Raw genomic sequence first — 24,900 nt, forward strand, 5'->3', positions numbered from 1 at the left:
ATAATAAGCAGATCTAATTGTTCTTTGGCCCTTCAGAAAGTCAACAAGCAATATGCCTTGAGCATCCCTGAACATTTGCCATGACCTTTGCTCTTGACTGGTCTGCTTTTGCTTTGGCTGGACTACTTCCATCTTTTAGTAGCCATTGCTTTGATTGTGCTTTGCCTTTTGGATTATACTGGTAAAGTCATATTTTACTTCCCATTACAGTTCTTCAAAGCAATACTTCAGGATCTTGATCCACTTTTTTTTTTTTTTTTGAGACAGAGTCTCACTTTGTTGCCCAAACTGAAGTGCAACAGCACAATCTTGGCTCACTGCAACCTCCGCTTCCCAGGTTCAAGCAATTCTCCTGCCTCAGCCTCCTGAGTAGCTGGGACTATAAGCATACGCCACCATGCCTGGCTGATTTTTGTATTTTTAGTAGAGATGGGGTTTCACCATGTTGTCCAGGCTGATCTTGATCTCCTGACCTTGTGATCTACCTGCCTTGGCCTCCCAAAGTGCCAAGATTATAGGTGTGAACCACTGCAAAAATTTTTATAATTTTTTTCTAAAAAATTGATGTGAGTGGTATGCTGCTGTGGGTTTCATCTTCAACTTGTCTTGTTCCTTCCTAAAAGGATTGATCCATTTGTAAACTGCTGATTTCCTTGGGGCACTGTCTTCATAAACTTCCTGTAAAGCATCAGTGATTTCACCATCACCCATGCCTCACCATAAAGTTGATGTTTGTTTCTGCTTCAATTTCAGTAGCATGTTGCTCTAATAGGGATCTTTTTAAAACTGATGTCTTATTCTTTTCACTGCCTCAAACTAGATCTTGTTCAGACATGTTATAACAAGCTAGTACAAGTTTATTTTGGTGCAAAATAATCTTGAAATACATATATGCATTTTTCATAATGCACTTTTATTTTTGTTTTTGAAACAGGGCCTCTGCTCTGTTGCCCAGGCTGGAGGACACTGGTACAATCATAGCTCCCTGCAGCCCTGATCTCCTGGGCTCAAGCAATCCTCCAGCTTCAGCCTTCTGAGTAGCTGAGACAACAAGTATGCACCACTATGCCTGGCTAGTTTATTTGATTTTTAGCAGAGACAAGGCCTCGCTATGTTGCCCAGGCTGGTCTCAAACTCCTGGGTTCAAGTAATCCTCCTACCTCCGCCTCCTGAGTAACTAGGACTACAGGCACATGCCACTGCATCTGGCTGACTTATGTATTTATTTATAGAGGTGGAGGTCTCACTTTGTTGCCCTTGTGCTGAGATTGCAGGTGTGAGGCACCATGCCTGACCTGTTCAACTTTTATGCGCCAGATACAGTATTATGCCAGTTACAGAGATCAAAGACTCAACCAGTCTTCAAGAAGCTACATAGTTGTACAGATAATAAACAATAAAACAAAATAAAACTATAAATCAAGCAGGACTCAGGGTTCTGACTTCTGCAGCCAAATAAGTAGCTAAGATATACAGATAGATGAGATTTGGGGATTATCAGTTTGGTTTGGAGTATATTAAATCGTGAGGGACTCATGGGCTATCAAGTTGGAGATATCTTAACTTGGATGTGGGCCTTACAAGGGGTCACAGCTAGACATGTTGTCATTGGCCTATAGTCACTGGCAGTTAAAGCCATGAGGGTGAGTAATGTTTTTCCCCAGAGGGCAATAAAAAGAAGAAAAGTGTGTTTTACTTGGTTTGATTTGGGGGTTGGGGGGTTGGTTTTTGTCTTTATTTTTTCCTCTTCTTAAATGTTTGATGGAAGGCTTGTAACAGAACTGAATAGCATTAGGAAGTGAAACTGAATTCACTGAAGCTCGGATAGAGTATAGGAGATGTTTGAATGAGAAAAGACCCTTAGCCAGGGGAAGGTGGGTGGTTAAGTTTCATGGGGTAGCTTCAAGGAGCACACAGGAAAAATCTTTTCAAGGAGAGACACCAAAGGAGCTGAGGACAATTTATCTTGACTGGAAGAACACAGGCAGTGCTACAATATGAAAGATGCTGAATACCTTCAGAACTAGTCGTAACAATGGGAGCTCTACACTGAATGACATTTCCCATTCTTGTGAAAAAGAGGATGCTATTTTTTGCATTTAGAATTTTCTGTAGTGCTTTGAGCAGACTGGAAGATGTGAGGATGGAAGTCTTACAGTCTTCCACATGTTAAAACAGAAAGGAAAGTGGGGGACCTTGATTTGTGTTTTCTACAGTACCTTGAGTAGTGCCTTACACAGAATAAACACTCAGTTTATGTTTTAATATGAATTGATGGCATTTATTACCTAGGAATTGGCCATCAATAAGATACTTATTGATATAAGAAACTTCTTATATTAGCTAGCTAAAAAAGGAAAGAATGGATATAATTTTGCTCTTTTCACATAAGAATTAACTATTCTTTAACCTGTATATTTTTTTCCAGTTGCTTAGTGCTTTTGCAGCACTTATTTTTAGTGTAGTTTGTTTCATGTTTCTTATGAAATGTGGTGGACCACCTTGGTCAGCAGAAGGGAAAATAGGGGTAGCAGTAAGATTTACTAGAAAGAGTGTAATGATTTTTAGTGTAGCTTTTTTCCTTCCTTTTTTTCCAACATTTCTTCCCCTCCTTTCTTCCTCCTCATGAACTCTTTCCCCCTGCCCACAAGAAGACAATACATGTTAGCAACTTAATATGAATTCTGTCATACTTTTCCTCCATGGTCATAAATCATTAATGTGGCACACACATGTATATGTGTTTGTGTGTATCCATATATGTAATACATACACATAAACACATATACATGTGTTTTCTGGCACTGTTGAACAAATGGTAATGTATATGCATTTTTTTTTGGATCTTACCTTTCTCATTCGACAATATCTTCTGGATATTTCTCCAAATCCCATTTCATCTTTCCCCTGTGGCATCCACTTTATGCTCAGAGTTTTGCTACTAGAACATTGAGGTCCTTTTAGATATATTTTTTAACATAATCATACTTTTATTTCTTTGGAATAAATTCCCATGAGTAGAATTGTTGGGCTGAGGACTATTTGTATTTTTAATTTTAATAGATTTATCAGAGTGATTTTCAAAAAGATTACAATGCTTAATGCTCCCAGTAGCAACTTATGAAAGTACGTTTCCTTCACTTTCTCACCAGAAACAAGCAACAATTTTCATAGGTTCTCTTAATTTTTGCTGGTCTTATAGGAATAAGGTTTCATTCTTACTTTAACTTGCATTTCCCTGAGTGCTAATGAATTTGAACACTTTTCATATATTTGTTGGCTATTTAAATTTGTTCTTCTGCTATCTAACTTTATGGAGTTGTTTTTTTTTTTTTATTGTCAATTTGTAAGAGCTCTTTTTCATATTCTTGTATAGTTAAACATGTCTATTTAAAAAATAGCTGCTTGGTTTCTAGGCTTGGGCTTTGAAGTCTTTATCTGCTTATAGAAGACTTTATTGAATTATTTTAATTTTTTTTACACTTAAGTCTTTAATATAGAGAGAATTAGTTTTTACATATGGTATAAGATGCAGATCTTCTTTTATACTAAACTCAGCCCAAACTCCTCTTCAGACCATCACCCAGGGTAGAGAGCTTGCTACCTCCTAACTGTGTTAAAACGCCACATATATTTTTATTATACTCAGGAGGGGGTCCTATAGCCAGGACACCTTATATTTACTTAGTGTATTAGTCCGTTTTCATGCTGCTGATATAGACATACCTGAGACTGAGAAGAAGAAGAGGTTTAATGGACTTACAGTCCCACATGTCTGGGGAGGCCTCACAATCATGGCAGAAGGCAAGGAGGAGCAAGTCACATCTTCAGTGGATGGTGGCAGGCAGAGAGAGAGCTTGTGCAGGGGAACTCCTCTTTATAAAACCATCAGAATGCATGAGACTTATTCACTATCATGAAAACAGCATGAGAAAGACCCGCCCCCATGATTCCATTACCTTCCACTGGGTCCATCCCACGACACGTGGGAATTGTGGGAGTAACAATTCAAGATGAGACTTGGGTGAGGACACAGCCAAACCATATCACTTAGTTCAGTCTCAGATTATTCTTTCCAGAAAGTTAAACTGATGCTCTACTTTTGGCCTAGAATTCTGGTAGAAGCAAGAATGTAAACATTCCACATTAGTCTCCTCTTTATTTTGTCTTTTTTTTTTTTCCAGTTGGATTTTGTTTTTGGTTTTCTATAAGGTCTTAGTAACTTACATAATTCCCCTACTTTCCCTGACTTTATTCTATTTTTATTAACTAACCTTACATCTCGCCATCTTCTAAGTCATTTTCTTTATGATTAATATTGCCCACTCAACAATCCTTAGTCCTACCAAAGGACTTTTTTTGGAAGTCTTTTAGGAATGCTAGAACTTACTGATGTACTATAACCATTGTTATCTTTTTTATTACATCATAAAATTCTACTATCTTAGTTTTTCATTTTTAATATTCACTTTTACCTCAAGTTTGATAAAAATTATATAATAATATGGTCAATTTAACATATTTTCAAGAAATTGGCTGAGGCATTTTTCAAGCTTGTGAACATAATTTTTTCAACATTCCAAAAACCTAGTAACTAGACTAAGCTGGTATATAATGACCGTTGCACATGTAATCTTTAAACATGATATTAAACATCACATTTGGGTTCTTAAAAAATTTATTTTTTTGCATTGCCTCACAATACATATTTATATTTTAAGTGTTTCTATTGTAAAATAAGACTTGCTGAAGGACCACATGGTGTAACAGCAAATTGAACTTGGTCATGAACTCCTACTTTAAACCCAGGTCATTGCACTTACTCATTCTTTGACCTTGGGAAAATTATCTTGTCTGAATCTGTGCTCCCATGTATAAAATAGGAATAAAAATGTTCACGGAATTTGGTTTTAAAGACAATTTAATTAGTTAAAAAGAGAAAAGAAAACAAAATCCCACTATCAATATATATTACTTTTTTGCATATTTCCTTCTGGTTTTTGCTCCTATGTATATCTATTTTACTATATATTTATGAGTATGGTGTATGTGTATATTTAACATGTTTATTTAGGTCAAATAAAAAATGTAACACTTCTATTAGGCTGTTCAGTATCGAGCAATAAAAATAGCATATAATCTTAATAAAATAGATTTTTAGTTTTCTCATAACAAATAAGTCAACTTATTTGCATTTCAAATTGCAGTTCCTGGCTGATGCTAATTTTGCTGGTCCAGGGAGCACACTTTGAGGTCACTGATCCCTAGATAATTGTTTCCCAAATCCTCTTCACTTTTTGTCATATGAGTTATGAAAAACAGCGTGTATTTTTTCATGTTGATTGTTTATGAAGCAACAAATCTTTTCCTATTATATGCCTTTTGAAAGTCACTTTTCAGTTTATTATTTTCAAGCTGCAAGATGCATTTGATATTATTTTATATAATTTTATAATTTTAAAATTAGGGACCCTGATGCCTCATTTTCTGATTTTTATTATGTATTCTGTTTTTCTCATTAGGCTGACAGAATAGATAAGAGGATTTCAGTAGGTAGATAGGAGGGAAGGGATATTTAGAGGTAATTAGGTAGAGTGGAAAACACAGACAAGCTGATTTGAACTCAGTAATAATCCTTTAATAACTTGGATAATATACTTTCTCAGCCTCACTTTTTTTTTTTAATCTATAATACACTTAATGATATCCACCTTAGAGGGTTGTTAAAAAGATGAGATGACATATATGATGGTTGCTAGCCATGCCTCGTCTATAGGAGGCACTCAATAAGTAATAGGTGAGGTAATGTTGGTACTGTTATTAAGCAATGAGAAGTTCAAGTTTGAACTTGTTTTTTATTTCAACATTATGATTCATATATATTGCAATAAATCTTGATAAAAATAATCAAACTAATAAAATACATTTTCTAGGTTGAAAAATGACAGATGCAGTTTGTTCAAAAAAGAAAATGTATGGAGGAGAATATTCAGACAGTGATGACAGGAAACAATGGAGATTACACAAGATCAGAGTAAAATGTTCCTGATTGTTAAAGCTGGGGGATAATCACATGGGAATTTATTATACTATTGTGCCTATTCTTATGTATGCCTGAACGTTTTCTTAATAAAAAGTTTCAGGCTGGACGCAGTGGCTCATGCCTATAATTCCAACCCTTTGAGAGTCCAAGGCAGGAGCATTGCTTGAGCCCAGGAATTTAAAACCAGCCTGGGCAGCATAGTGAGACCCTGCCTCTACAAAAAAAATTTAAAAATTAGCTGTGGGTTGGGTATAGTGGCTCATGCCTGTAGTCCCAGCACATTGGAAGACCGAGGCTGGTGGATCGCTTGAGCTCATGAGTTTGAGACCAGCCTAGGCAACATGACCAAACCCCATTTCTACAACAAATACCAAAAAAAAAAAAAAAAAAAAAAAAAGGAAGGAAGGAAAAGAAAAAATTAACTGGATGTGGTGGGTCATGCCTGTAGTCCCAACTACTTGGGAAGCTGAGGTGGGAGAATCATTTGAACCCAGGAGGTGGAGGTTGCAGTGAGCCAAGATCATGCTTCTGCACTCCAGCCTGGGTGACTGCAGTGAGACCTTGTCTCAAAAAAACATAACAACCCCAAAAAAGTTATTTTAAAATCAGTGCTCTCATTTAACAAACATTTTTTGAGCATTTATCAAGTGCCTTGCTCTACATCGAACTGTCCTTCAGTCCTATTGCTGTTACTGAGGTGTGAAGGAAGTGTGGAGCATAGGAGGAAGGGTTTAATATCAATGGATTGAGGGTATGTGGAAAGTATCGAGAAAAGCTTTACAATGTTGAAGATATGGGCTTTGAAGAACGAGTAGGGTTTGGTTGGATGGAAAAGAGATTAGAATGGACATTCCAGAGAGACAACAATCTAAACAAAGGCACAGCGATATGAAAATCCTGGCATTTTCCATGATCGATGCCTTTTCTAATATGCAGGCCTGTGGGAGCTGAGGCTGAAAGGATCTTGTATGTCATGCTGAGAAGTCGGGACTACATTTCTTCAACTGAAGGTTTTTGAGTAGGAGAGGGATGTGATTGGATATATGTTGTAGAAAGATAACTTTGCTTTTTGAGAAAACAACTTTATTGAGGTATAATTGATATACAATAAACTACACATACAATTGCTGAGTTTGGACATATGCACGTACCTGTAAAACTATCAACACAATCAAGGTAATAGACATAAGAAAGATAACTTTGATTACGAGTTTGAGAAAAGATTGGAAGGATAAGACACTAGAGACAGACTAGTTAGGATACTCTTAGAACCTTTTGAAATAAGAACTAATTTAAGGACTTTATGAGTATTGGCAATAGAAATGGAAGGGTGAAGACAAGTTCGAGACATTTTCTGGGTGGAAATTTGACCTAGGATTGAAGTAGGGAGCTATACTGTCCTCCACAGTGTAAACTAAGTTGCTATGAGTCATATAAAATAGCAATAACCAGAATTTTTTTTCCGCTTCTGCTGAAAGCATTTGAAGAATGATTTTTCTCACCTGAGCATCTTTTCTTCAAGTTCATGGTTCAGCTTTTATAAAGACTAGTATTGTGCTTTCTGGGGCTGTTTTCTTTTATTGATCCATTTATTCCCCCCCACCTTTCTCATTTCTTCCTTTTGTGTGTGTCCATCCACACACACTCCTTTCTTTTAAACAAAAAATAATTTACTTTCTTATGACTTGTGGATATAAAATCATCATTATCTTTTGGGCTTAACATTTAAGACAATTTCATAAATGTGAAGCTTAAAACCTATTTCCCAAAATATTTTGCATTATTAGAATTTATTATTAGATTTTTGGGGGAAGTACATATTGCTGACATGTAGAAACATAAGACAGACCCAAAGTGAGGGACATTCTACAAAATAACCAGCTTGGATTCCTTAAACATGTCAAGGCTAAGCAACACAAAGGCTGAGAGACTTGCACGTTTTTTAAAAACGAAGATGTGATAACTAAATGCAGTGCATAAACCTGGATTGGATCCTGCTCCAGGTGAAGATGACATCTATAAGAACATTATTGGGACCAGGTGCGTTGACTCATGCCTGTAATCCCAGCACTTTGGGAGCCTGAGGCAGGTGGATCATGAGGTCAGGAGTTCGAGACCAGCCTGGCCAACATGGTGAAACCCCGTCTTTATTAAAAATACAAAAATTAGCCATGGTGGTGGGCACCTGTAATCCCAGCTACTTGGGAGGCTGTGGCAGGAGAATTGCTTGAACCTGGGAGGCAGAGGTTGCAGTGAGCCGAGATCGTGCCACTGCACTCCAGCCTGGGCTACAGAGCAAGACTCCATCTCAAAAAAAAAAGATTATTAGGACAAGTGATGAAATTTGGGTACGGACCATAGATTAGAAAATAGGGCCTGGCGTGGTGGCTCACGCCTGTAATCCCAGCACTTTGGGAGGCTGAGGCGGGTGGATCACTTGAGGCCAGGAGTTGGAGACCAGCCTGGTCAACATGGTGAAATCCTGTCTCTACTGAAAATACAAAAATTTGGTGGACATGGTGGCACACGCCTGTGATCCCAGCCACGTGGGAAGCTGAGGCACAAGAATCACTTGAACCTGAGAGGGGGAGGTTTCAGTGAGCTGAGATGGCACCACTGCACTCCAGCATGATCAACAGAGGGAGACTGTCTTAAAATCATTTTGTATCAGCATTAGATTTCTTTATTTCAGTGACTGTGCTGTGTTTATATAATAAAATGTCCTAGTTCTTAGGAAAATGCATATTGAAGTGTTTAGGGCCAAAGAGACACTTTATGTAAACAGTTGGTAAATCCAAGTAAAAGGGAGATGTGAATTTTTTGTGCTATTCTTGATATTTGATCAGAAAGTAACCTCCACAAAAATATCTTAGAAAAAAATCATTATTTTTGAGAATATTTTATTATTGTCATAAGTTTTTATTTCAAATTGGTGTGTTGAATTGTGTAAATTTCTTAATAAAAGACTTGTGTATTAAGCATATTATTTATTATTAAACGTTTTCTGATGACAGTTATTCACAATTACCTTCCAAACAGCTATTTTATCACAAGTTCATTGTAAGTGCTGGCAATTAAAATCATATGTAACATATTAGGGATGCTGAGAAAGAGAAGGGCAGCCCGTGACCTGTGGGGCCAGCCTGGCACTCACTGGTAGGCCTTGGCGCTCTCCTGTTGGACATAGTTTCACAAAACATCAGCATTAGGCAAGGCCAATCTGAGACCATGCTAAATACAAGATAATAAATAAAGGTATCTTGATGCAGTACAAGATAAACACACATTTTTTTCTAAATGCACACAAAAATAAGGTTACTGTGTCATCTACAAAATACCAAACACCCCCCTTCCCAGCTAATGCTAGTGACAGTTGCTTCTCTACCAATTATAGCTTGAGCTATGCTCTAGTGCCCTCCCTATAGATAAGATTTATTGAGGTAGCTAGTCACAGAATTGTCCTCATATTCTGCCAACACTCAGTATACAGTGAACCCCTGCTTCCTTGAACTCTCCCCCAAATCACAACCAGAGAGAGTCCAAATCCATGACAGATTCTAACACCCTCTTACTGAGGTGCCCCAAGCCTCATGGTGTGCCTCTCAGGTGCGAGTGATTCTTGTGCCTCAGCTTCCCACGTAGCTGGGATCACAGCCTCATGGTGTGTGTGTGAATAATAAACACAACTTGTTCAACTACAGGTGTGTTCCTGACCACAAGACATTGACAGTGTCTGAGGTGTGTTCCTGTCCACAAGACATTGACAGTGTCTGAGGTGTGTTCCTGACCACAAGACATTGACAATGTCTAACATGATGTATAATACAAATCAATATGTAATAGGTCACTCACAGACATATATTTCTACCAATATGTAAGTGCTATTTGATTTTTTTTGGCTTAAAAATAGAAGGTTTATAACTACCTGACTAAGATCATTTTGTAGTAAGGAATTTATAGCCCTGTATTTTAAAAATCAAGTTCTATGGCACAATAAAAGTAAGTATTTTCTTTTGTAAACATTAATATTTTACCATGTGGATGGTAAATGATGGACAGTTGTTGGCAACTGAATGAAAGAAAGATGCTCCATGTTTTCCCAAAAAACACTTGGTTCTTGGAGATGATTTAATATTCGGATTGCGTATCTTTTTTTTTTTTTTCTTTTTGAGGCAGTCATTCTCTATTGCCCAGGCTGGAGTGCAGTGGCATGATCTCAGCTTATTGCAGCCTCTAGTTCCCAGGTTCTTACCTCTCAACCTCCTGAGTAGCTGGGACTACAGGTGTGCACCACCATGCCTGGCCCCTTTCCCCTAGGGTAATGTCTTCTAGGCTCATCCATGTCATAGCATGTTATCAGTACTGCAGTCCTTTTAATTGCCAAATGATATCTTATTGAATTGATATACTACATTTTCTTTTTCCATTTATCAGTTGATGGCTATTTGGGTTGTTTCCATTTTGGGGCTATTTTGAGTATTACCGCAGTTAACACTGGTGTACATAATTTTTGTGTGTTATTTCTCTTGGGTAGATACCTAGGAGTGAAGTTGCTGGGTCAGGTATCAACTCTATGTTTAGTCTTTTAAGGAACTGCCATACTGTCTTCCAAAGCAGCTGCACCATTGTACAATCACATCAGCACTCTGTGAGGGGTCCAGTTCTCCCCATCTTTGCTAACACTTATCTGTTCCTTTTATTATAGCCATCTTAGTGAGTGTGAAGTGATTTTTTCATTGTGGTTTTGACTTGCATTTTCTTATGACTAATGATGTCAAGTATCTTTTCATGTGCTTATTGACCATTTGTATATTTTCTCCAGAGAATTGACTTTCCAGATCCTTTGTCCATTTTCACAATTGGGTTAAGTTTTTTTTTTTTTTTTTTTTTTTTTTTTTAAAGATCAGATTTATTTGGAGAAAACAAAAAACCCACAACCCAAAGGATGGGATTTTACATCAAGACATCTCCCAGGTAATAAGTCTACAGATTACAAATCATTTTCATAGAATATATTTTTGTACAAATTTTACATGTATTCAGGAGCAGGACATTAATCCCCATTTCTATTTTAATAGGGGGGACAAGGCAGGGGAGAGGGAAAAACAGTTTTGGATATAACTATTTGGAAGGAGAGTAGACATGAAGAGGGCAAACCCTAGCTTTTCATTATCTACAATCAATGGTTTTTCCTTTTAAAAAAAAAAAAAAACAACAACCTTTCAATGTTCAACCCTCTTTAAAAGCCCACTTCTTAGCTACTGGCCAATCCACACCAATTATTTAAATTCACTTGGTACACACCTTTGTCAACTGGGTAAATTATATTATGCCCACTGCTGCAGCACGCATAAATCAACACCCCTGCATGGCTGAACAGGGCCTAATCTAGGACTGATGGGAGACGGGCTTGCAAACCAAGATCAAGGTGTCCTTTCTCTGCTAATACTGTCTACCAAGCCGATCCCTACAAAAATGCACATACAAGCAGGCAAGTTTAGCTACTGTGTTGCAAGAGAAACCAGGACCTTGTTAAATAGTTCTCTCCATTACCATTTATTCTCTCAAGGGAAGCTTTAAAAAAAATAATAATAAAGAAAAACAACACATTGGTCTGGCTACCTCATGAATCCAATAAGCATTGGTGTAGCATTTCAGTGGAGAAGGAAACTTGGGGGGAAAAAACTCATCAAGGTTGTAAAAAAGGCTCCCAATTTAACTGTCCCTGTCCCTATTTATCCACCATCCAAGACCATCCATGATTCTAGAGCACTCTGATCTATAAAAGGGGTCAAAGCATCAGGAGCAGGCAAGGAGTGAGAACCAAAAGACATCAAGAAACCGATTTGCTTGAGAAAAGCAGCGATTCTTCCTTTCACAACTCTCCATGGCTGAGAGAGAAAATGCCCAAGACATCATCTATGTGACTTAAGAGACTGCTTTTTGGGAGGTTAAGAGTAGCACGAAGAACTTAAGATGACGACAAGAGTCTAAGTTTTTAGTTTCAAGGTTTCAACAGAATGTGGATATATTCAAACTTTCAAAAAGGACAGTGTTTAGAAAGGGTAAAACTAGGACACAGAAAACACTGGGAATTACCACGACCCCCAAGTGCTTCCTGCTCCAGGAAATAACCATTCATGTGTTTGATGGAGGTCACACAATTTTCCCCTATTACCTGGTGCAAAATGACTCATCACTTCCCAAAAGCTTCTTTTCAAACCACGATTTTCCCATTTATTTTGGTCCAATGCAGTCCTATTCTTTATGGCCTATAGTCTCACTCCCAACTACCCCCCTGGGGGGTTAAAAAAAATTCCCCCTAGGCTGGCCCCCAAAACTCAGAATTAAATAAGAGGAGGGGCTGGCAGCCTCCTGAAGACTAAAACAAGTTGAGGCTAAATCTGCCTTTCCAAGAGTGGAAAATTTATTCAGATAATGTTTTGAGAATTCATATATGCCACAATAGGATAAAAACTAAAAGGTAGAAATCTCACAATTTTCCTTCTACCTCCCTCCCCTACTGCCCAACCAGGTTCCAGACGTTATATCACTGTCATTACCATTTCTGCTAAATGGAGGCCCCTAGGCACCTAATCACACTGGCAACTGTGTGGTGACATAACGCACCACAACTCTTCCTCTAAAAAGCTGTAGTCCCTTTCTCTCTGGCTATATTGGCGATTCTCCAGTTACTTCAATACTTTAAAGGCTGCAGCAGCATGCAAAATAATTTCATTTTTTGTTTGTTAAAAAAAGGTAAGAAAGGTCTTCAGGAGATGGTGAGTTTTATTTTGTCTTGTCTGGATAGAGGTTTTGATTTGCTCTCGAATGTTCCAGGGTGGAGAGAAACTAGGAGAAAGCACAGGATGTAGAGGTCTATTCGGCATAATCTTCTCCGTTTTCATCTTCACCATCAACAGAGAGAGCAGCATACTTGCTTGCAGAACTGAACTTTGAAGCTGGATTTTCCTCAGGTTTCTTTGGCTCAGGTGCAGATCTGGAGTCTTGATCCTTTTTGCCATCTTTCCTATCTGACTCCTTCCAGTGGTCTTTGTTCCCTCCGTCTCCTGGTCCACGGCTAGAGTTCCCAGTTTGGCCTTTTGGGACATTCATCCCATCTACTTTATTTTCATCTTTCCTTGCTGGTCCTTCCTCAGATGGTTGAGCTGGAGCTACTTTTCCCCCACCACTTGTAGGGGATTGCTGCTGTGTGTCTGAGCTCTGAGATCCAGCTGGAGGGTTAGAACTTCGCTTCACCCAAGCATTCTCCTTTGGTGGAGGGGCTGGCATTACCTTTAGGGGCTGATCAGGTTTGGGAGGTTTAGAAGTTGGAGAGTGACAATCTTCCTCCTTATTGAGTGTTTCATTTTCTAGAGACTTCTCACTCTCTCTCCTTCGTGCATTTCTGCCAGATGTGGCGGAGGTCCCAGTCTGCGATGACTCACTTCCTGTCCTAGACCTTTCCCGTTCCTGAGTTTCTTCACTTCGCCAGCTTGGGTGTCTCTCCCGAGGCCGTCGTTCTAGTTTTGGCTCATCCAGCTGATGCTGCAACTTCTCTTGTTCCTTCTGTAGCCGTTCTTCTACTTCTCTTTCTCTAGCAGCTGTGTCAACGGGCTTTGCCCCTCCAAAGATAGAAGCAGCTCGACTGGACTGGGAGGTACTAGCAGAGGAATCATTTTCCTTAGGAATACTCCGAGGCTTTAGATTCAGTTTGGGTCTTTGAGGGGGACCTCTATCATCGCGCCTATAATCATCCCGAGAGTAATCATCTCTGGAGCTCCATGACCTATCATCTCGTCTGTCGTATGGGTCTTCATAGCGGTCCCCGCCTCCTCTGTAGTCATCATCCCTGCGATACCCACGGCCAAATGCTCTTCTGCCACTGCCTATCCGGGAATCATAGCCTCTATCATAGTCTCTGCTGCCTCGGTCATCATAGCGATCCCGGCCACCATATGGATCCATATCCTGGCGAGGGCCATCCCGATACCCATCACGATACCGGTCTGAATCATAACGATCTCGATACTTGTCTCCAAAGCTATCATCACCTCTTCTAGGTGGGTAGTCATCAAAGCTGTCTGTAGCAGGACGAGCTCTCCAGTCTGTATCTGTTTTGTCAGAATCCCGATTTCTATCACGGCCAAAAGAACGATCATCCCTGTCTTTATCCTGTGCTTGATCAGCAACGCCCACTTGAATTCTCCTGTTACCTAGAGACTCTTCATTGAGACTCAGGGCACTGAGCAGGGAATCCAGGTCCTCAAATTCAGCATAACCAAAACCTTTCAACCTCTGGATTGTTGGGTTCACGTGGTAAACGCACTGCACTGATATTTAATCCTCTAAAGAATTCCTTAATTGACTCTTCTGTCACATCATAGGGTAGGTTCCCTAGAAAAGCAGTGTAGGGTGGCGATTTGGGAAGACGGCTCCGGTCGATATTGGGTTCCCGAGCAGCCCGTGGAGCAGTGGGAAGGATGGAAAGGTCAATTGGAGGCGCCCTGTACACGTCGTCATCATTACTGTGCCACGTTGTTGAAACATCTCCTTCCAGGTCATCCGTTTCATCAGCCCCGCTGACTGGTTTGGAAACATAGGTGCTTCCTCCACCAGTACCCCCATCCTCAGCCAGAAAGTCTGTTAGGGAGATAGTCTTCCCCTTCTTATTCTTTTTTGCTGAGGCCGTCATGTTGGGAGAGGGAAAGAGAATGCAAAGGCGGGTTAAGTTTTTATCGTTGAGTTGTATGTGTTCTTTATATATTCTGGATACAAATCCTTCCTTTATCAGATAGATGATTTGAAAATATTTTATCCCAATATGTGAGTTATCTTTTCAACTTTTTGATGCGTTTTGCAGCACAGAAGTTTTTAAATTTTTGGCTGGGTGCAGTGACTCTCGTCTGTAATCCCAGCACTTTGGGAGGCCGAGGTGGGCAGATCACCTGAGATCAGGAGTTCGAGACCAGCCAGGCCAATGTGGTGAAACCCCGTATCTACTAAAAATACAAAAAATTTAGCTGAGTGTGGTGTCGTGTGCCTGTAGTCCCAGCTACTGTGGAGGCTGAGGCAGGAGAATTGCTTGAACCCAGGAGGCAGAGGTTGCAGTGAGCCAAGATCACGCCATTGCACTCCAGCCTGGGCAACAAGAGTGAAACTCCATTTCAAAAAAAAAAAAAAAAAGAAATGATTGCCTGATCCAAGTTCATTCAGAATTATGCCTGTGTTTTTTTCTAAGAGTCTTACATTTAGATCTTTGATCCATTTGGAGTTAATTTTTGTATATGGTGTTTAGTAGGGTCCAAGTCCATTCTTTTGTATGTGTAGAGCATCATTTGTTGCAAAGACTATTCTTTTACCATCAAATTATCATAGCGCTCTTGTCAGAAATGATCATAAATGTTAAGGATTATTTCTGGACTCTCAATTCCATTCCATTGATCAACATGTCTATCCTTAGGACAGTACAGCATTGTCGCAATATCTATAGCTTTGCGGTAAATTTTGAAATGAAAAAGTGTGAATCCTCCAACTTTTTTCTTTTTCTTCAGCATTGTTTTGGCTATTCTGGGTCCCTTAAATTTTCATACTAATTTTTGGATTCAGCTTGTTGATTTCCACAAAGAAGCCAACTGATATTTTGATTCAATCGTTTGGTTTTTAAATTTAAATTAATTTACCCACTTTTGTGGGGTGATTTAGAATTTATAGAAAGCTTTTATTTATGCTTCTTGAATAATTATCTCATTTGTCGTTTTTGCTAAGCATTGTTGTACATTTTGTAAATGAGGGCCTTAAAGGTTCAAAGAGGCTGACTATGTAATTGTTATTATTATTTTTTAACTCTAATACTTGTTCTTTATATTGTAGCTTCTTTCTTAATATGCCCTCAAATAGCCATTTAGAATAATAACGTCTAAATTATAAATGTGATACTACATTGGTGGGAAAATTAGTCAATAGCTAAATTAAAAACATTCTTATTAGGAACATTTTTTCAGTTAGAGGATATTTGACTGCTTAGAAAAATTATGAAGAATTTGTGTTAATCCCTTTAATCTAGTTAATTGTCTCAGGCGGGATTGAGATGACATGAAGTCACCCAGTGAGTAAGGAAGGTAGATAATGACAAGTTATTATTTGTAGTACACTGAATGACGGATATTTTATTTAAAAGGTCCTAATTATTCTTTTTCCAGAATGATGTGAATATGGAACCATACACCTATTAAAAATCACACTTATGGGGACCACACTGATACAATTTTTGTTTGTTTTTGAGACAGGGTCTCACTCTGTTGCCTAGGCTGGAGTGTGATGGTGCAGTGCTGGGCTCAAGCGATCCTCCCATCTCAGCCCCCAAGTAGCTGGGACTACAGGCATGCACCACCATGCCTGACCAATTTTTAAATTTTTTGTGGAGATGAGGTCTCACTGTATTGCCCAGGCTAGTCTTGAACTTCTGAGCTCAAGAGATCCTCTTGCCTTGGCGTCTGAAAGCGTTGGGATTACAGGTGTGTTAGTCTGTTTCACACTACCATAAAGAACTACCTGAGACTGGGTAATTTATGAAGAAGAGGTTTAATTGACTCACAGTTCTGCAAGACTGGGAGGCCTCAGGAAACTTACAATCATAGTGGAAGCAAAGGGGAAGCAAGCACCTTCTTCAGATGGTGGCAAAAGAGGGAGAGAGAGTGAAGGGGGAAGTGCCACACACTTTTTTTTGATCTCTTGAGAACTCACTCAGTCTCATGAGAAGAGTAAGAGGAAAATCCACCCCGTGATCCAGTCACCTCCAATCGGGTCCCTTCTCTAATTGCACATGAGATTTTGGTGGGAACACAAATCCAAACTATATTAACAGGTGTGAGCCACCTTGTCTGGCCCACATTGGTATAATTAATACAAAATAAACTTATATCTTGTTATCAAGTTTTTTTTTATTATGTAGATATGTCAAATAAAATGTCATTAATGTTTGTGAGAGCTTTAAGTTCCACCTGAACTCAATTTTTAAATATTAAGAAAATATTTATTGAGGCCAGGTGCAGTGGCTCACGTCTGTAATCCCCATACTTTGGGAGGTAGGCAGATCACTTGAGGCTAGGAGTTGGAGACCAGCCTGGCCAACATGGTGAAACCTCATCTCTACTGAAAATACAAAGATTAGCTGGGTGTGGTGGCACATGCCTGTAATCCCAGCTACTCAGGAGGCTGAGGCAGAGAATCGCCTGAACCTGGGAGGCAGAGGCTGCAGTGAACTGAGATCACGCCACTGCACTCCAGCCTGGGCAACAGAGTAAGACTCCATCTCAAAAAAAAAAAAAAAAAAAAAAAAGAAAGAAAATATTTATTGAGGTAAAATTCATATAACATAAAATTAACCATTTTAATGTGAACAAATGCTGGACTTTTATCATGTAAAATTTCAGGGACACAGAACAATAAAAAAATAAATACCATAAATGCTGTTATACCTATCACCCAGATTCGGAATAGTCTTAGCATTGTGCCTTATTTGATGAGAACTTTAATACTTTTTTTTTTTTTGAGATGGAATTTTGCTCTTGTTGCCCAGCCTGGAGTGCAATGACACAATCTCTGCTCACTACAACCTCCACCTGCCAGGTTCAACTGATTCTCCTGCCTCAGCCTCCCAAGTAGCTGGTATTACAGGCATGCACCACAATGCCTGGATAATTTTGTATCTTTTTTAGTAGAGACGGGGTTTCACCATGTTGATCTGGCTGGTCTCGAATTCCTGACCTCAGGTGATCCGCCTGCCTCGGCTTCCCAAAGTGCTGGGATTACAGGCATGAGCCACCGTGCCTGGCCTAATACATTTTTAAAAATAAAACCTTATAGATAAGTTTAAGGCCCCATGCCTATTTTTCCTGATTCTATTTCTCAAAGGCAGCTGCTATCCCAAATTTGGTATTTATTTTTGCTATGAATATTTTCATACTTTTGCTACTTATGTGTGTATCTGGAAACACTATATGGAATATATGGAAGGAATATGTAGACTATATAGAATTGTTTGACAAATTTTTATATATACATGGTTTTATATTGAATCATGTTTTACATGCTTTTAAATTATTTATTTATTTACTTATTCTTTAGACACAGAGTCCCACTCTGTTGCCCATGCTGGAGAGCAGTGGCATGATCATAGCTCACTGCAGCCTAGAACTCCTAGGCTCAAGTGATCTTCCTGCCTGAGCCTCCCAAAGTGCTGGGATTACAGGCATGAGAAGCTGTGCCTGGCCACATACCTTTAAAAAAAAAATGCAACATTATGTTTCTGGGACTCATTATGTTGACACATACCTTTGTAACAGCTAAACAGTATTCAATTGTATGGTTACATCACAATATACTTATACATTCTTTTTTTGATGGACATTTAGTTTCCAGCAAGGTTATTTAAATTAGAAAATGCAACAATGAACATTCTTTTTTTTTTTTTTTGAAACGGAGCCTCACTCTGTCATCCAGGCTGGACTGCAGTAGCGCTATCTCGCTATCTCGGCTCACTGCAACCTCCGCCTCCCAGGTTCAAGTGATTCTCCTGCCTCAGCCTCCCAAGTAGCTGGGATTACAGGTGCACACCACAATGCCCAGCTAATATTGTTTGTATTTTAGTAGAGACAGGGTCTCACCGTGTTGCCCAGGCTGGTCTCAAACTCCTGAACTCAGGCAATCCACCTGCCTCGGCCTCCCAAAGTGCTAGGATTACAGGCATGAGCCACCGCTCCCAACCAAGCATTCTTTTTTCTTTTTTTTTCTTTTTGAAATGGGGTGGTGTTCTGTTGCCAGGCTGGAGTGCAATGGTGATCTTGGCTCACTGCAACTTCCGACTCCCGGATTCAAGCGATTCTCCTGCCTCAGCCTCCCAAGTAGCTGGGATTACAGGCGCGTGCCACCACACCGGCTAATTTTTGTATTTTTAGTACAGATGGGGTTTCACCATGTTAGCCAGAATGGTCTCGATCTCCTTACCTCGTGATCTGCCTACCTTTGCCTCCCAAAGTGCTGGGATTAAAGGCGTGAGCCACCGTGCCTGGTCAACATTCTTATTTCTAATGTGGCATAGAGGAGTGGTTAGGAGCTAGGGTGCTAGAGCCACATTATCTGTATTTGGGCTGTGTCCCTATGGGTAAATTACTTCTCTGAATTTGAGCTGTGTCTCTATGGGCAAATTACTTCTCTGCTCTTCTCTTTAGTGCCCTGTTCCCTTCAGTCATGAAAGCAATGAAGGAAGACAGAACTTCTAATATTATGGTTTCTGAATCATCCTTAATGAGCCTGTCATCAATAAAATGAGAAACTGCAACCTATTTAAACACTATTTATCAGATTATAACACACATTAGAGAATTTAAATATCTTTATGGCAGTACAATGAAATAAAGTGCAGTCTCTATTCTGACTATTGTTTGAAGCTGAAATTTATTGGTATTTTAATACCAATAAATTAAAGTTAGTAAGTAACTTACTAAGTAAGAGCAATCATGGCATACTACTCAAGGAGCATTTTACAAAGATCTAATACAGAAACTATGTCTGATACAACAGTAACTACAGTTGCCAGATCCCCATTTTATTTCCTGTAATTTATACTTGATGTTCCTGGGTTCCTCTGTCTTTTGGAGCAGCCTATCTAATGTACGAAAAGGGAGAAGTTAATAGGTGTATATAATTATGATTTTATTTACTGTCCCTGGGACCTAGTGCTGTTTTAAATTTACAGTTTGGTGGGGTAGAGTGCCCATTTGGCATGTTTGTATGTGCTTGGTCCATTTAAGCAGAGCTCTTCTTTGCCCTAGGCTGGTAAAAAAAAAAAAAAAAAAAAAAAAAAATCAATTCCAATAGCACATTTGAGAAGAGGAACAACCATCATTGGAAACTTCTTTGATGTTTAATTTGTAGTTTTAAAACATAATTTGGTAAACTGAGGCATTTTTCCCCTCCTTTACATTCTCCAGTAGCCAAAGTTGTCTCTCTTATTAGAAATAGCCTTTTTTTTTTTTTTTTTTTTTTTTTTTTAAATGAGACAGAGTCTTGCTCTGTCACCCAAGCTGGAGTGTAGTGGTGCGATCTCGGCTCACTGCAACCTCTGCCTCCCGGGTTCAAGCAATTCTCCTGCCTCAGCTTCCCGAGTAGCCACCACGCCCAGATAATTTTGGATTTTTAGTAGAGACGGGGTTTCACCATGTTGGCCAGGCTGGTCTCAAACTCCTGACCTCAAGTGATCCACCCTCCTCGGCCTCCCAAAGTGCTGGGATTACAGGAGTGAGCCATCATGCCTGGCCTTTACCTATGGTTCTTGTATCTAAAGCGAAAATTTTTGGAAGTTGATTTCTGTCCAAGATATCTGTACTTGAAGATTGACAGTAGAGTTCCTCTGGGCAGATCTGACATAGTAACTGAATAGGAGGGATTGGAGATGGGAGCTGTTGTTCTCTTCCTCCCTCCCCATCCCCCACCCCCACTTGGACTGAACCCTAATCTTCAGAGCAAGACTCCTTAGTGATTTGCTCCAGACGACCACCAGAGTAAGTGCCAGAGAATAGGCAAGTAAGCAGGGTAAAAGAAAACTTTATTAACTTGCCAATGTGAAGGAGGGGCGAGGTTCACGGGTCTCCAGCGGTGGAGGCCGACGAAGTCGCTCCAGTGTTCTCGGGCGAGGTTCCTAGGTCGGTACACAACCAGGGACCAAGAAAGTTCACGCCGTGCGCGGGCCGGGAGTGGCTTTTATGTCTTGGGCTGGGGAGTGGGCGGGCAGTGGGCGGGACATAGGCAGGTCAGGGGCGGGGCGGTAGGCGCGGCTAGGTAGGTTTCGATTTTCTTCGTCAGACGTTAGACTGCGCCTGCGCAGTCGACCTGTGTCTTTCCCGGGCGTGGGAAAGTTGACAATGAAGAACCCGGAAATGCGCCATTTTAGTCCCTTTGTTCTTTTGTTCCCTCCCTCCCTCCGTCCAGACACTTAGGATTAGGATAAAAAGAAATTAAGATCTCAGAAGTTTGAACTGGTTTGTCACTGACTAGGTAGAGAGTTTCCCTTCGTTGTTTCAGTGCTAAGAATTTGACCCTGTCTGGTGCTGCACCTATATTTTTGTAATTATATACATTCATTGTTGTTATATCAATTTTCAAAAGCCACTTATATGGGCTTACTTTACACAGATAAAGTTAACCGTTTTCTTGTTTAAGCCATGCTGCTTTCAATTACAAGCAGCCTACACGAATTCTAACTGATACTGGTGAAATTGGATTAAATGACTTTTGATTCCTTTCCAGTTCTGACACATGAGCTTAAATATTTTTTGAGGGCCAGTTCTATGCCTGGTGCTATGCTAACTGTCTACATTTCCCTCCTATCTGTCCACATATCCTTCAAAGTGAGGTTCTTTGAACTACATGCTTGAAGCCCTGAGTTGGTTAGCATTCAGAGACTGGGTGATGCAGCTCGAGTGGCTGAATTTTCTCCCTACCTTCTGACAGTCAGTGGGCTCTGATGATCTGTATCTTGGTCCTGCCCATTTTTGCTAAGAGCATGAAATAACTTAGTTTCTAACCTCAGTATCCTAGTTGTGAAGTCCATCCTGATATTCAGAGATTCTATACTTCTTTTTTTTTTTTTTTAATTTTACTTTAAGTTCTGGGATATATGTGCAGGTTTGTTACATAGGTATACATGTGCCATGTGGTTTGCTGCACCTATCAACCCGTCATCTAGGTTTTAAGACCTGCATGCATTAGGTATTTGTCCTAATGCTCTCCCTCCCTCCCTTTGCTCCCCACCCCCTAACAGGCCCTGGTGTGTGATGTTCCCCTCCCTGTGTCCATGTGTTTTCATTGTTCAACTCCCACTTATGAATAAGAATATGCGGTGTTTGGTTTTCTGTTCCTGTGTTAGTTTGCTGAGAATGATGGTTTCCAGCTTCATCCATGTACCTCAGAGCACCACACCTGATGCCTTTGTATCCTGTGACCACATTATCAAGGTCAGCCCACTTGTAACCCCCACTTGTGTGTACCCCAACCCCTAGTCTGGGGATTCCCCGTATCTGTCATTGTCACTCCCCTCGGGGTCTTCCATCTGATCACCAAGGCTTAGTTTGAGAAATCTGGTTAGGATCTGCTACTTACGCTTCCATGTCGCCAGGGATTCTACCTGTTTCACCTTCTCTGGGTAGTCCTAGGACAAAACAATTGGGTCTATTTGTTCATTCATTCATTTTCTCATTCCTTCTGTGGTTAGTACCTCTTATTTAATATAGTCAAGGCACCAAGATACAGTTACCCTTGATGAAGTCATCAAGATCTATTTGCTAGAATGCTTTAGATATGCCTTTTATCAGGAGGAAGAAATGGCAGGAGGTCACTGAAGTTCAATGGACAGAATTCTTATTTCAGCAAATGTGGCCAGATTTGCTAAAGATTGTGTTTATCTGGGTCTGACATTATCTCTTTCCGTTTCTCTCTCACACTCTCCTTGTAGTAAGATATTCGAAGTCAGTATCTTCTGGATGATGATGATCCATTGGAGGAAGATGTCCTTGTTGATGTATATGTTTTAGGTTCTCCAACAAATAAGTATATAGTTTTTGTTTTTCTTTCTTTCTTTCTTTTTAAATTTTATTTATTTTTTGAGACAGGGTCTCACTCTATCACATAGACTGGAGTATAGTGGTGCGATCACAGCTCATTGCAGCCTTGCCCTCCCAGGCTCAGGTGATCCTCCCACCTCAGCCTCCTAAGTAGCTCAGACTACAGGCATGCACCACCATACCTGGCTAATTTTTATATGTTTTTGTAGAGACAGGGTTTTGCCATGTTGCCTAAGCTGGTCTCGAACTCCTGGGCTCAAGTGATCCTCCTGCCTTGGCCTCCCAAAGTGCTGGGATTACAGAAGTGAGCCACTGTGCCAGGCCTAGTTTCTGTTTTTAATTGGAGAAATATCTTCAGATTTGGCCAACTTACAAAACACTTATTTTTGAGTCATTTGAAATATAATTTATTTGAAACTTAAAGATATTTTTATTTGTGCTAGTCTTTTGAAAATACTTGTGTCCTTTGCAAATGGTCATATCCTTATCTGAATAATCTTTTGTATATATAATTTCTGGAAAAAAAGGGAAATTCAGCTTCCTATTCTAAAATGTAAGAAGTAGGAACATGATGCAACCTGGCCTCTGGGAAGGAATCTGGCATCCACTTGTTTGGGAGATATTCATTGAAGAGTTAGTGAAGCCGTTATACAACGCGTGTGTGTGTGTGTGTGTGTGTGTGTGTAGGGGGGTGGGGCAGGAAGGGTAATTCTAAAGAGCACAGAGCTTTTAATAGCTATGCTATTTAAAATTGATTATTTAAGTATGAATAAATACCTGTTATAGTAATTTTCAGAAACCTCTAATTTATTTGGGAAAGGATGGCATTATAAAAAGTAATATTTGTCAGAATCTGCTATAAAAACTGGTAAAGATTATGTGAAACTCAACAGAAAGATACTGAAAAAATTAATAGCATGGTTTGCTGCAAATCAGAAAAATGTATTCACAGGGATTGAAGTGGAGGAGGAAGAGTTTCCAAGGTAAGGGAAAGGGGGATAGCTGTGAGATTGGGGATGGAGAAAAACAACATTTAATACTAAGTACAGAACTGGGAAATTTAGATAGATTCACATTATAAAAATAAATAAATATGAATATAGGGTTTTTTATTGCATACTACAATTCTAGAAAATGTCAAGATTGTTTGATCATCTTATATTTTTGCTTCCAATTTATCATTTAGCCTTGCAGACTTTAAAATAAAGGCATTTTAGGCTGGGCACGGTGGCTCATGCCTGTAATCCCAGCACTTTGGGAGGCCAAGGTGGGCAGATCAGTTGAGATCAGGAGTTCAAGACCAGCCTGGCCAACATGGTGAAACCCCGTGTCTACTAAAAATCCAAAATTAGCCAGGCATGGTGGTGCATGCCTGTAATCCCAGCTACTTGGGAGGCTGAGGCAGGAGAATCGCTTGAACCTGGGAGGTGGAGGCTGCAGTGAGCCCAGGTTACACCACTACACTCCAGCCTGGGCAACAGAGTGAGACTCCATCTCAAAAAATAAAAAAAATAAAAAATAAATAAAAAATAAAATAAAAGTTTTTTTGAGGAAATAAATCATTTTCTACCAATATTACATAGAAAGTCTAAAAAACATAATTAATAACTAGAGAAAGATAGTGTATTTAAAAATAATATCTAACCAGAGAATTTCAGGTTTCCTTCTGGTTTTCTAACTATTGGTAGCTAAAAATGCTGGTGTCATTTAAAATTATTAATTGCTGTTTTATATGATCCATTTAAGCTTAAAATAAAACTGGATATTCAATATTAAGCCAATATTTTTGTTCAATTCTGTGCCAAGAATGATTCTAGGTGCAGATACACGGCTATGAATCAAACAGCCAAGGGAATTAAGAAATGGAAATGAGTTCTGTTTCCATGACAATTTAATGATTCTTATTCTGTAGGGAAAACATTCTTGCACTACTTCCCGTGAGTTCATGTAGAGTAGTAGTTCTCAATCCTGGCAGCCATTAGAATTACTTCAGGGTCACTTGGAGTGGCATGGGCTCAACCCAGATTTATTAGAAATAAACAGAATTTCTAGAGATGGAGCCTGTTACCTTCTTCTTTTTGAGCTCCCTATGTTGTCGAGCCAGAGTTGAGAACCACCGATTTATTCTAGAGTATGCCAAATCCAAGGAAGCAGATGGAAAGCCTACTTCATTTCTGAAGATTCATAGCTTCTTTTTTTAAAATTTAATGCACAGGAATGTAAAATGGCTCTGTT

At 39.5% G+C, this 24,900-nt stretch overlaps 1 pseudogene across 1 annotated transcript; it reads right to left on the bottom strand.

The window, feature by feature from the left end:
* Nucleotides 1–10,938: 10,938 nt before the first annotated feature.
* Nucleotides 10,939–14,758, bottom strand: LOC111550845 (annotated as a pseudogene). Its single transcript, XR_002734187.2, has one exon. The product of XR_002734187.2 is annotated as a eukaryotic translation initiation factor 4B pseudogene (transcript).
* Nucleotides 14,759–24,900: the final 10,142 nt, after the last annotated feature.

The sequence above is a fragment of the Piliocolobus tephrosceles genome, chromosome 3 (genome assembly GCF_002776525.5).
Source record: "Piliocolobus tephrosceles isolate RC106 chromosome 3, ASM277652v3, whole genome shotgun sequence".
Lineage (NCBI taxonomy): Eukaryota > Metazoa > Chordata > Mammalia > Primates > Cercopithecidae > Piliocolobus > Piliocolobus tephrosceles.